At 47.6% G+C, this 14,199-nt stretch overlaps 1 protein-coding gene across 2 annotated transcripts in view; it reads left to right on the top strand.

Annotated features, from left to right (window-relative positions):
* Positions 1–14,199, top strand: part of LOC116153395 (ubiquitin carboxyl-terminal hydrolase 3) — a 213,828-nt gene that overhangs the window by 162,976 nt on the left and 36,653 nt on the right. The window contains exon 14 of one of the 2 annotated variants that reach the window (XM_064485518.1): positions 3,184–3,313. The exons of the other annotated variant lie outside the window; for it this stretch is intronic. The gene's annotated coding sequence lies outside the window, so the exon portion shown is untranslated. Of the gene's footprint in view, positions 1–3,183; positions 3,314–14,199 lie in introns of those variants that run through there. 2 annotated transcript variants of the gene reach the window in all.

Here is a 14,199-nt window from a genome sequence, read left to right on the forward strand (position 1 = left end):
GTGTGTGTATACATAGATGTATATATAAAACACTTACTTACCATTTATTTGACAAGGGAAATGTAGGTTGCTTCTCTGTCTTGGCCGCTGTAAATAGCGCTGCTTGAACATTGGGGTGCGTGTGTCTTTTTAATTTAGTGTTTTCTCTGGATAAGCCCAGGAATGGGATTGTTGGATCACCTGATAGCTCTGTTTTTAGTTTTTTAAGGAACTTCCATACCATTTTCCTTAGTGGTTGTACCAATTTGCAGTCCCACCAGCAGTGTAGGAGGGTTCCCTTTTGCCCAATGTCTCTAGCATTTATTATTTGTAGACATTTTAATGATGGCCATTCTGACTGGTGTGAGGTGATACCTAATTGTAGTTTTGATGTGAATTTCTCTAATAATTAGCAGTGTTCAGCATCTTTTCATGTGCCTGTTGGCCATTTGTAGTTTTCTTTGGAGAAATGACTAGGTCTTCAGCCTATTTTGGAGTTTGGGTGATTTCTTTTGTTATTGTTATTGAGTTTTATGTGCTATTTGTGTATTTCAGAAATTAAGCCTTTTTTGGTTACATTGATTGTAAATATTTTCTTCGATTTTGTATTTTGTCTTTTCATTTTCTTTATGGTTTGCTTTGCTGTGCAAAAGCTTCAGTTTGATTAGGTCGCATTTGTTTATTTGTGCTTTTATTTCTTGCCTTAGGAGACTGACCTAAGAATACATTGCTACAGTTTATGTCAAAGAATGTTTTGCCTATATTCTCTTCTAGGGGTTCATGGTGTCATGTCTTATATTTCAGTCTTTAAGCTATTTTGAGTTTATTTTTGTGTATGGTGTGAGGGAGTGTCGTAACTTCATTCATTTCCATGCTGCTGTCCAGTTTTCCCAACACTACTTGCTGAAGAGACTGTCTTTTCTCCATTGTATATTCTTGCCTCCTTTGTCGAAGACCAATTTACTGTAGGTCTGCATGTTTACTTCTGGGCTTTCTTTTTGTATTCCATTGATCTATATGTCTATTTTTATGCCAGTGCCACACTGTTTTGATTACTGTAGCTCTGTAGAATAGTCTGAAGTTTGGGAGGCTCATTCCTCCAGCTTCATTCTTTTTCTTCAATATTGCTTTGGCAATTCTGGGTCTTTTGTGATTCGATAGAAATTTTAGGATTATTTGTTCTAGTTCTGTGAAAAGTGTCCTGGGTGACTTGATAGGGATCACATTAAATCTGTAGATTGCCTTGAGCGGTATGGCCATTTTAGCAACGTTAATTTTTCCAATCCAAGAGCATGGGATATCTTTCCATTTCTTTAAGGCATCTTTAATTTCTTTAATCCATGTTTTGTAGTTCTCCATGGATAAATCTTTCACCTGCTTGGTCAGACTTATTCCTCAGTATTTTATTGTTTATTGGATGTAATTTTAAAAGGGATTGTTTCTTTACTTTCTTCTCCTACTATTTCATTGTTAGTGTAAAGAAATGCACCTGATTTGTGCATGTTAATGTTATATCCTGCCACCTTGCTACATGTTTTTGTAGTTCTTCTCTGTCCTTCTTTCATACTCTTTTCTTATGGTTAGTTGATTTTCTTTATTGTTACATTTGTGTTTCTCTTACTTGTTTTTGCATAGCTAATGTAGGTTTTTGATTTATGGTTACCATGAGGTTCATATAAGTTGCTCTGTTACGTATCTGATTGTTTTAAAGAGATTATCATTTAAGGTCCTATAAGTTCTAAAAGATCTGCTGTTTTACTCCCTCTCTCCTCTTTTTTTAATTTTATTTTTTACATCTTCATGTGCCTCCTATAAATGTTTATTGCAAGTATAGTTGTTCTTACAATTTTTGTTTTTTAGCCTTTGTAGCAGCTTTTTTAAGTGCTTGATTCACAACCATTGCTCCATTTTTACTTTAAAGTGGGATTTTCCCCTTTATATAAGTTCTTATTTCTTATTCTTTTTCGTATAAAGAAAACCTAATACTTCTTATAAGGTCAGTTTAGGATTGATGAACACTTAGTTTTTACTCATCTGAGAAGCTCTTTAAGTCTCTTTCAGTTTTGATTAGTAACTTTGCTGCGCAGGTAGCCTAGATTCTAGGTTTTTCCCTTTGAGTGCTTTAAGTATATCATGGCTGTTCCTTCCGGCCTGTAATGACTGCTGAAAACTAGCTGATAGGCTTCCATGAGCTCACCTCTCCTCGTGACCACAGTGAAACCACAACTGACTGCTAAATAAGCATTGGAAACAAGACTGGAACCTACCAAGAAAAGATCTTCAACTGGAAACGTAAAGAGGGAGCCACAGCAGGATGGTGGGAGGGGCATTCTCATGATGTAGTTGGGCCCCATACCCCCCGGGTGTGGGCAACTTACAAGCTGAAGAATAAGCCACAAAGAACCTCCCACAGGAGTGAGAGTTATAAGCCCAGCATCAGGCGCCCCAGCCTGGGGTTCTGGCGCTGGGAGGAGGAGGAGACCCCAGGACATCTTTTTTTTTTTTTTAATACTCTTTTTTTTTTTAATCTTGTTTTACTGAGTTATAGTTAGTTTACACTGTTTTGTCAATTTCCAGTGTAGAGCACAATTTTTCAGTCATACATAAACATACATATATTCATTGTCACATTCTTTTTCACCGTGAGCTACCACAGATCTACATATATTTCCCTGTGCTATACAGTATAAACTTGTTCGTCTGTTCTATATATATTGGTCAGTATCTACAAATTTCAAACTCCCAGTCTGTCCCTTCCCACCCCCCTCACCCCTGGCAAGCACAAGTTTGTATTCTATGTCTATGAGTCTGTTTCTGTTTTATATTTAGGTTCATTTGCCTCCTTTATTTTTTTTAGATTCCACATATGAGTGATATCATATGATATTTTTCTGGCTTCACTTAGAATAACATTCTCCAGGGACATCATGTTGCTGCAAATGGCATTGTGTTGTCATTTTTCATGGCTGAATAGTATTCCATTATATAAATATACCACAACTTCTTTATCCAGTCATCTGCCGATGGACATTTAGGCTGTTTCCATGTCTTGGCTATTGTAAATAGTGCTGCTGTGAACATTGGGGTGCACATGTCTTTCTGAAGCGGGGTTCCTTCTGGATATATGCCCAGGAGCAGGATTCCTGGGTCATATGGTAAGTCTATTCCTAGTCTTTTGAGGAATCTCCATCCTGTTTCCCACAGTGGCTCCACCAAACTGCATTCCCGCCGGCAGTGTAGGAGGGTTCCCGTTTCTCCAGAGCCTCTCGAGCATTTGTCATTTGTGGACCTTTGAATGATGGGCGTTCTGACTGGTGTGAGGTGAGAGCTGATTGGAGTTTTGATTTGCATTTCTCTGATAGTTAGTGATATTGAGCATTTTTTCATGTGCCTATTGATCATTCATATGTCTTCCTTGGAGAATTGCTTGTTTATTAGGTCTTCTGCCCATTTATGGGTTGGGTTTTTTGGTTTTTTTCTTATTAAGTCATATGAGCTGCTTATATATTCTGGAGATCAAGCCTTTGTCAGTTGCATCTTTTGGAAATATTTTCTCCTATTCTGTAGGTTGTCATTTTGTTCTGCTTATGGTTTCCTTTGCTATGCAAAAGCTTGTAAGTTTCATTAGGTCCTGTTTGTTTATTCTTACGTTTATTTCTGTTGCTTGGATAGACTGCCCTAGGAGCACATTGTTGAGATGTATGTGAGATAATGTTTTGCCTATATTTCCTTCTAGGAGGTTTATTGTATCTTGTCTTACGTTTGAGTCTTTGATCCATTTTGAATTTATTTTTGTGTATGGTGTAAGGAATTTAGCTTCCTTGCTTCATTGCTTTACATGCTGCTGTCCAGTTTTCCTAGCACCATTTGCTGAAGAGACTGTCTTTATTCCATTGTATGTTCTTGCCTCCTTTGTCAAAGATTAGTTGACCAAAAGTTTGTGGGTTCCTTTCTGGGCTCTCTGTTCTGTTCCGTTGGTCCATATGTCTGTTTTTGTACCTATTGGTCCATATATCTGTTTTTGTACCAATACCATGCTGTTTTGACTACTGTAGCTCTGTAGTATTGTCTGAAGTCTGGGAGGGTTATTCCTCCAGCCTCTTTCTTTTCCTTCAGTAATGCTTTGGCAATTCTGGGACTTTTGTGATTCCATATAAATTTTAATATGATTTGTTCTAGTTCTGTGAAATACGTCCTGGGTAGTTTGATAGGGGTCGCATTAAATCTGTAGATTGCCTCGGACAGTATGTTCATTTTAACAACACTGGTTCTTCCAATCCAGGAGCATGGGATATCTTTCCATTTTTTTAAGTCTTCTTTAATTTCCTGAATCAATGTTTTGTAGTTCTCCATGTGTAAGTCTTTCACCTCCTTGGTTAGATTTATTCCTGGGTATTTTATTAACTTGGGTGCTATTTTAAAAGGGATTGCATAAGGTTTTATGATTGTGTGATTGTAATTGTGGGAGCAGCAACCAAAATAATGTATATAATAAAAAATGTTTCTTAATACATATCCAATAAATTAAAGAAATATTGAGACCATACTACCAAAATAATATAATAACACCAGATATAAATGTGTGATAACAATTACATTAGATGCTTTGAGTAATGGTAGTATAAGTAGAGCAGTATTGTCAGCTATAGAACTAAAAGTCTGTTTCCTTAATGTTTCCTGTAGTAAAGTTATATTGTTTGCAGCAAACAATAATAATTTACAATATCATTTTTTGTTTGATGATTTCTGTAAAATTAAATTTAAAAATCACATCTGTCTAAGGATTAGATATAAGTGGCTAAGTTGCTGTTTGGTTGCATAACTTTCTTTTTACTGTTCCTTTTTTGTACAGTCTTATGCCTATCAGAATATTTAAGCATCCATTTTTCGGGCAGGGAGGGCTAAGTGAGGGATTGGGGATTAACACACAAGTTAGTATATATAAAATAGATAAACAACAAGGACCTACTGTAGAGCACAGGGAACTATGGTGAAATATTTGTCATATAAAATGGAAAAGACTTTGGTTGTGCGAGTAGGGCCCAAACTAACCCTAACGTAATGAGTTCTCTAAACCTGCCCTAACAAAGCTTAACGACAAGCCTAGTGAGGGTCCACCTGCACTGCAAAGAACTTAACTGTCTGTGGGCCACGGCCCAACGTGCTGTAAAGGGAAACAGCAGAATGCAGTACACAGCACATCAAACAATGTCTGGCAATCAATCCGAAATTTATACACAGGATGAAGCAGAAACACGTGACGTAGGGGGAGAAACCGTGACTAGATAGAAGCAGATACAGCAGAGATGGTGGAACTTGCAGAAAAAGACTTCAAAACGACTTTATATTTGTGCTCAAGGATATTTAAAATGAAAATGTACGTAAGGAGAGAGCTAGAAGGTGTAAAAGAGAACCGCCTGGAACTCCTAGGGCTAAAAATCGGTCCCTGAAATGAAAAAAACTGCTGGGCGGAATTAACTGCAGACTAGATGCTGCAGAAGGGAAGTTTGGTGCATTTGACAACACAGAAGTAGAAATTGCCAAAACCAAAGCCCAAGAGAAAACTTGGGGCAGCATCAAGTGGTCTGACAGAATATAGTGAAGGTCTCAGTGCTCACAGTCAAGGTGGGGAAAGAACAATACTAAAAAAAAAAAAAAAAAAAAAGACCCGTCCTGTACAGTTAGTTCCGTGAGAGCTCTGGGCTCCCCCCCTCCAATCCGCAGGCTCCAGGAGATCCGGAAGCACCAGAGGGTGGAGGGGGGGATGGGGGCGCATCCGCATGTGTGCAGCCCTGGGTCCCTGTGTGTCTGCTGCACAGGGAGGGTCCCACAGGGCCCTGTGCACGTGCGCATTATTTGCTCACAAGGTTCTAGAGCCACGTCCTAGCAACAGACCAAACAGTGTGCTCTTGGCCTTCAGCAGAATTGGCAGTGAAGGACAGCGCTCAGAGTCCTGCTCTCTGCCCTTGACCTTACCTAAGTGCCCTATGGGCGACTACCTGAGCACACCCTGCCCCTCAGCCCCGCCCCGAGCCCTGGGGGGCCGGCACCTGCCGCCAGGGCCCGGCCACCTCCAGCCCGCTCCCCGCCATCGCCGACTGCCCCTGGCCGGCCCGGGTCACCTGGCTCTCCACCAGCTGCTGGCCGCTCGCAGGCCAGCCTACAGGTGTCCCATGACTTTACATCGACGCCTTGTAACAGCGCTTCACAGAAGATGCTCCCTGCTCCCGCGGACCCTGCGCTCCTTGCTGGGCGTCCTCAGCTCCACCTGTAGTCTGGTCCGTCGGAGGAGGGCCGTGCTGCGCGCCGAGACCTCCACGCTGTCCTGCAGCTCAGCGTCTCCAGCGGGCACAGCCACCGTCTGTGCAGTGAGGGAACAGCCCCGCACTCCTGCGCTGCCCGCAACGCCCGGGTGTGCCCTGGACTCGTGCAGGGAGGCGGTGTCGAGGGCCCCTGGTGAGAGCGGGAAAGGGTTGGCCAAGGAAGACCTGGCAGTCCCAGAGGGGGAAGATCAGAGGAGCCCGGATGGCACCAGGGGTGAAGAACCCGAGAGAGGCCCCGTTTCTTTCATTCCGAGGCCCGGGTCTCTGCAGAGGAACCTCTGTGCCAACAACTCAGAAGACGTCTGCGTGGAGAAACCCCAGACCTCTTGCGTGAGCTCCTGCCCCCGGAGAGATGCCATCAACAGCTCGTACAGCTCCTCCCAGGGTTCCCCGCCAGTGCGGAGGAAGAGGGGTCCCGCACGCAGCGGACTGCCCCCGAAACCCTTGAAGAAATCGAGGAAGGAGAGCCCCCAGCCTCCCGCTGAAGCTCCGGTGGTCTCACCACAGACGAACTGGCCCGACAGGGATGCAGACACAGCCAGAGGGCCGAGGGGAACCGAGGGGAACACATCCGATGGTCCCAGGCCCCGAAGATGCAGGTTTTCTCTGCTGCCACACAGGCGAGGGGAGCCCCTGAGGCTGCCCCCACCCCCTGAACTGCGTTCCCGAGTCACCTCGGAAGACCTCAACGTGGAGAAGAAAGCAGCGTTCCGGCAAATCAATAGCATGTTACGGGGTGAGACGGAGGCCGGCTTGGCTCCCCCGCCCTCCCCGGACGCTGAGGTCACCCCCAAGGAGACCACTCCACCCTCTCAGCCTCTGCTCTCGGGGGCTCCCCAGACCACCAGTGGGAGCATCTTGCCCCCTCTGCAGGCCCCGCAGATGGCCCCTAGTAGTGACCAGGCCTTCGTCACCCCCGCTCAGGGGACTGGGGTCACCCCCATGAATAGCAGTGTACCCTCTCAGCCTCTGTTCTCGGGGTCTCCCCAGACCACCAGTGGGATCATATTGCCCCCTCTGCAGGCCCCGCAGATGGCCCCTAGTAGTGACCAGGCCTTCGTCACCCCCGCTCAGGGGACTGGGGTCACCCCCATGAATAGCAGTGTACCCTCTCAGCCTCTGCTCTCGGGGGCTTCCCAGACCACCAGTGGGAGCATCTTGCCCCCTCTGCAGGCCCCGCAGACGGCCCCCAGTGGTGCCCTGGCCTTTGTCACCCCTGCTCAGGGGACTGGGGTCACCCCCATCAATAGCATTGTATCCTCCCATCCTCTCCTCTCGGGGGCTTCCCAGACCACCAGTGGGAGCATCCTGCCCACTCAGCAGGCCCCGCAGACGGCGCCTAGTGGTGCCCTGGCCGTCTTCACCCCTTCTTCGGACTCTGGGGTCACCCCCATGGAGACCACTCCACCCTCTCAGGCTCTGCTCTCGGGGGCTTCCCAGACCACCAGTGGGAGCATCTTGGCCCCTCTGCAGGCCCTGCAGATGGCCCCCAGTGGTGGCCTGACCGTCTTCACCCCTGCTCAGGGGACTGGGGTCACCCCCATGAATAGCATTGTATCCTCCCAGCCTCTCCTCTCGGGGGCTCCCCAGACCACCAGTGGGAGTATCTTGCCCACTCAGCAGGCCCCACAGATGGCCCCCAGTGGTGGCCTGGCCGTCTTCACCCCTTTTTCGGACTCTGGGGTCACCCCTATGGACACGACTCCACCCTCTCAGCCTCTGCTCTCGGGGGCTTCCCAGACCACCAGTGGGAGCATCTTGGCCCCTCTGCAGGCCCCGCAGATGGCCCCCAGTGGTGGCCTGGCCGTCTTCACCCCTGCTCAGGGGACTGGGGTCACCCCCATGAATAGCATTGTATCCTCCCAGCCTCTCCTCTCGGGGGCTCCCCAGACCACCAGTGGGAGTATCTTGCCCTCTCTGAAGGCCCCACAGATGGCCCCCAGTGGTGGCCTGGCCGTCTTCACCCCTTTTTCGGACTCTGGGGTCACCCCTATGGACACGACTCCACCCTCTCAGGCTCTGCTCTCGGGGGCTCCCCAAACCACCAGTGGGAGCATCTTGCCCTCTCTGAAGGCTCCGCAGACGGCCCCCAGTGGTGCCCTGGCCTTCGTGAACCCCGCTCAGGGGACTGGGGTCACCCCAATGTATAGCACTGTACCCTCTCAGCCTCTGCTCTCGGGGGCTCCCCAAACCACCAGTGGGAGCATCTTGGCCCCTCTGCAGGCCCCGCAGATGGCCGCCATTGGTGGCCTGGCCTTCGTCACCCCTGCTCAGGGGACTGGGGTCACCCCCATGAATAGCACTGTACCTTCTCAGCCTCTGCTCTCGGGGGCCCCCCAGATCACCAGTGGGAGCATCCTGCCCACTCAGCAGGCCCCGCAGACGGCCTCCAGTGGTGGCCTGGCCGTCTTCACCCCTGCTCAGGGGACTGGGGTCACCCCGATGAATAGCACTGTACCCTCTCAGCTTCTGCTCTCGGGGGCTCCCCAAACCACCAGTGGGAGCATCTTGCCTCTTCTGCAGGCCCCGCAGACGGCCCCCAGTGGTGGCCTGGCCGTCTTCACCCCTGCTCAGGGGACTGGGGTCACCCCGATGAATAGCACTGTACCCTCTCAGCCTCTGCTCTCGGGGGCTCCCCAAACCACCAGTGGGAGCATCTTGCCTCTTCTGCAGGCCCCGCAGACGGCCCCCAGTGGTGGCCTGGCCGTCTTCACCCCTGCTCAGGGGACTGGGGTCACCCCGATGAATAGCACTGTACCCTCTCAGCCTCTGCTCTCGGGGGCTCCCCAAACCACCAGTGGGAGCATCTTGCCTCTTCTGCAGGCCCCGCAGACGGCCCCCAGTGGTGGCCTGGCCGTCTTCACCCCTGCTCAGGGGACTGGGGTCACCCCGATGAATAGCACTGTACCCTCTCAGCCTCTGCTCTCGGGGGCTCCCCAAACCACCAGTGGGAGCATCTTGCCTCTTCTGCAGGCCCCACAGACGGCCCCCAGTGGTGGCCTGGCCGTCTTCACCCCTGCTCAGGGGACTGGGGTCACCCCGATGAATAGCACTGTACCCTCTCAGCCTCTGCTCTCGGGGGCTCCCCAGACCACCAGTGGGAGCATCTTGCCCCCTCTGCAGGCCCCGCAGACGGCCCCCCATGACGGTGTGGCCTTAATCATCCTCACCACCAGCCTGTCTGCACTGAGCTTCTGTGGGCCTAACCTAACTGTGACACTTCCTGCTAACCCTGGGACCTCTACGCAGCCCATCCTTGCGGTCCCTCATGGGCAGCAGTGTGGAGCCGCCGCCTGGGACAGCTCTTCCCAGTATCGAAAGCAGGCAGCTCCAGCCCCAACCTCGGACCCACTGTCCGCTCCAGGTCCAGTAGCCTTCAAGCCCCCACCAAAAGCATCTTCTGACAGTTTGTCATCCAGAAATCCCACCATGGGCACTCATGCCAGCACCCAGCCGATGTCTTCTGCCACCTCTACTCTGTTCCCCCGTGGCTGTGCAGCTGCCGCCTACATGCCCAGCGTTGTGACCAGGGCTGGGCCCAACACTTGGCGGCACTGCCCAAGATCTGCCAGCTCGAGCCCAGTCCCCTGCAGGTTCGGGGTCTCAGCTGCATGTAAGGGTGGCAGGAGCCAAGTGGGTGACTTTGAGCTGTGCCGCCTCTTTGCAGCTCTTCGCATCACAGAAGAGGTGACGCGGAGCCCGAGCACCACACGCTGCCGTGGGGGACGCAGGGGCCTGAACACCTGGGGCCCCGTTCACCAGAGCACCCCCATGCTGGCCACGGGACCCAGAACCAAGCAGCAGCCTGGGTTTGGAGGCACTGCTGCCCCCACCTTAAGTCCCACCCCCGGGGGCGCCCCCAGGCAGAGCCCCTCTGCTTCCAGCCGAGGGCCCGGCACCTCTCCCAGCAAGGCTGGCATGTCTGTCCTGGCCTGTGGCAGCAGCCCGCCTGCACAGCGGGCACAGGAATGAGCAGCCACACTGTGAGGGCCCGCCCATCACCTGTCCAGGGCGTGGCTGCACACAAGGCTGCTGGGCCGTCCAAGTCATCTTCCTCCAGGTTGGGATCCCCTCCCTTGGAATCTAAGAGGCGGATCATGGCCTGAATTGGTGACTTCGGGAGACACAGTCAGTGTCCCCTACCTCCCAGGCTGGACTTCGTGCAGGCAGGCCCCATTTGGGGGTGAAACACAAGCCTGGCCCTAACTTCTGGAATCCCGGAGCTCCCTGCCTGCGATCTTGTCCCCAGAGGTGGTTGACTTGAGACTGTTACCTGATCCCACTGATCCCAAGTGGTCAGAGTCCTCAGGACAGTAGACAAAGGCCCTTGTCCTGTCCTCTCCGGCCCCAGAGCAAGGGGCACACCCCTGCTGCCTACAACTGACTCCTCCTCTCCCCATTTTCCTCCCAAAACCCTTGTGTTTTTCCATAGCTTATAATAAAGTTTTGTTCTTGTTTGCATTAGAAAAAGACCAGAACTTTTCTGAATTTGGTAAAAACTAAGCCCTAATGCTTTAAGGCATTTACTCTACGTAATAAGTTAATTTCTATCCTATGCGTCTAAGAGCAAAGTACTGTCATCGAGACATTTTAAAATACTCATTAATTTCACTTTCTCTTAGCTTTCTTCTCTCACAAAACTCTACTTAAGAAAGGCTACTAACCAGTTAAAAAAATTAAATGTTAACAACAAACTCGTAGTGAAGGTAGAATGAAATGCTAAAAATGCTCAATCCCAAAAAAAGAACGAGTAATAAAATAGATGAGAAAGACAGAAAAACATCAAAATGGTAAATATAAACCTAACCAGAATGGGTCATTATATTAAATGTAAAATTTTTTATGGAATTAAAAAACAGAGATTGATTTACAAAGTAAGACTCAATTACATACTGTTTATGAGCCCTACTTTACAAGGGTACAGATACGTTAAAACTGAAAGGATGGAAGAAGACGTACACGCTCACAATAAATAGGAAAGCTGGACTGGCTCTGTGAATACTGGAAAACTAGGTTTCAGAGCGAGGAACGATGTCCCTGTGAGGGACATCGTGAAATGACAGAAGGGAAAAGAGTGATCCATCAGGAGGGTGTGACTTCAAGTGCGCCTGCCGCTGTGAGAACAGAACTTCAGATGCTTGAGGCAGAAATTCTCAGAACGAAAAGGAGAAATGCATAAATCCACTGTTTCTCCTGGAGATTTCGTAGTTGATGGAGCAAATGGAAAGAAAGTAAGTGAAGATACAGAAACCTTGAAATGTATTTGGAACAGCTTGGCCTGAGTGATCTTTTCGGAGTACTCTACCCAATGACCACAGAATTCAAGTTGTCTTTAAAGTTTACGTGGAATAGCCATCAAAATAGGAAGATGGACCATAAAATAAATTTTAATGAATTTTAAAGGATTGAGATAATACAGGCCATATTCTCCGACCCTGACAGAGTTAAATTAGAAACCATTAACTGAAACTTACATGCAAACCCTCTAGATACTTGGAAATTCAAAGAATACTGGGTACACCTATGGGTCAAAAGAGAAATCAGAAAATATTTTGAACTTAAGGAAAATGAAAACATTAACTTTTGTGAGACGGTGCTAAAGCAACAGAGCAATCAGAGTTTTAAAAGCTTGTATGAGAAAATAAAAAGATCTGCCATCAGTGACTGAACCTCCACTTTTAACAAAGAAGAGGAAGTTAGTGGAAAAGACTTGGTATCAACAATAGAGAAGCATTAATAAAACCCAAAGCCCATAGTTTGAGAATGTGAGAAAAAAAAATTAAGACTGCTAGCTAACCTGATAATCAAGAAACAGAGGGAAAAAAAAAGAAGACACAAATTGCCAGTGTCGAGATAGGTCATCACTGCATATCCTACAGATATTAAAGGGTTATGAGAGAATCTTAAAATAACCTTATGTCAGGAAATTCACCAAAACTAACACTAGAAGAAATAGAAAATCTAAAATACTTTCACTTTATATATATATAAATGAGTAATAAAAGTTAGATGAGAAAGATAGAAAAGAAATATCAAAACGGTAAATTTAAACTTAACCAGAATGGGTAATTATATTAAATGTAAAGTTTTCTATGGAATTAAAAAACAAAGATTTTATATATATATATATTTAAAAAAAAAAAAAAATATATATATATATATAATTGAATCTGTAATTAAAAATTTTTCCAGAAAGAAAACTCTGGGCATGATGGTTGCGCTGGTGAATCTACCAACCATTTGTGGAAGAAACATTACCAATCCTGCCTGAGTTCTTTGAGAAAACAGAGGAGAGGACAGGTCTCAAGTTATTTGATGAGGCTTCCATTATTTTCCTGCCAAGTCAAACAAAGACACTAAAACAAGGAATCTACAGACCAGGGAATACTGGATTGAGTGGTTAAAGGTTACATTCCTGGGAGAAGCTGAAACTGCATTTAAGTTAGGTGTTAAGTCTCAGTTTGCTGCCATGTGGCTTAGCACAAGTGACTCCATCTTGCGCTTCCTTCCTCCCTTCCTTCTTTCCTTTCATCCTCCCTCCCTCCCTTCCTCCTTTCCTTCCTTCCTTCCTTCCTTCCTTCCTTCCTTCCACAGGGATTAAAATAACTTTACAGAATTTACCCCAAGGAGGAAGAAAGAGCCTCCCTTAGGGCTCTGAATGTGGAAATTAAAATGCATTTATTTACGCGGCCCAGCCTGAGACTGAACGTGCTCTTAAGGAACTTGTAAATCTCTGCCCCAGACAGCGGGGCGAGCAGTGATGATTCAACATTTCATCAGAGGCCTGATACTTCGTTGTGTGCTCATTGTGGCTGCAGGAAAGGATGCTGTAACAGATCTTTAAATAGCAAACCTGCTGCGAAATTTCACTTCATCCATCAAAAGCCGCGGCTAGGCAATGACCTAATTTTAGCTGCTTACCAATTCCCCAGTGCTTCTTAGTTGATGTAACTTCGATCCTCTGATGTTGGATGACTTTTGTGCTGAATATAGCTAGAATTTAATGTGACTCATTTGGATGACTGCCCAGCTGAGCTCAAGTGTCTGAGAGAGAGAGAGAGAGAGGGAGGGAGAGAGAGAGAAGTGATGCAGGCTGCCAGGTGGGTAACAATACAGACCCCGGCTTCCTGAATCCTGGGGCAATCAGCTTCACAACAGCAGCAGTTCAAGCACCGTGTCCTTGGACTTTCATTCCATTTTGCCTCCTAACCGATGAGACTCTTCTTGTGGCAGGCGCACAGGGGAGGCAGGGATACTGTACGTCTGCCAGCATCTAATGAGAGTGTCAATAATTGCAAGACATTTTAAATGAATGTTTTCTAAGCAGATCATTGTCTTTCAAAGAGCTTTCCTTTCTGCTTAGGGAAAGAGCAGCTGAGAAACTCCGAGGGAGCGGAGAGCATTTTGGATGGGCGCCCTCCGCCTCTCCCATACTCTGAATTATTCAGTAATGCCTTCGCAGCTTTTCCACTGTCAGGTCATCTGAACTGTGAGATTTCTTTCCATTGTCCTGGTCCATGAGGGATGTCCAGTTCACATATACCATTCTTGGTGTGTGGGAGCCTCCGATCTCCTATTTCCTTGCCCTCGTGTGTGTAATTTCTCACCATAAAACAGAGGCATGTGGTTGGATCTCCATTTTCTGAACGTTGCAAGTGACAGTGAAAGCCAGGGAGACTGGAGAGACTTTCTGAGATGCACCAGGCTTCCTTCTCACCCAGGCGGGGGGCCGGGGGGGCGGGGGAAGGGTCTCTCTAATTTCCATCCACCTCTTCCTCCTGGATGTAACCACTGCTTGCTTTAACCTCCTCCATCGCAGGTGGAAAGGTGGTGGAGGGTAAGGAAGCTTAAATCTGACTTGGCTGCCAGGTAACAGTTTGATGGAGGAGGAAACCAA

This window comes from Camelus dromedarius, chromosome 5 (assembly GCF_036321535.1).
Source record: "Camelus dromedarius isolate mCamDro1 chromosome 5, mCamDro1.pat, whole genome shotgun sequence".
Classification (NCBI taxonomy): Eukaryota; Metazoa; Chordata; class Mammalia; order Artiodactyla; family Camelidae; genus Camelus; species Camelus dromedarius.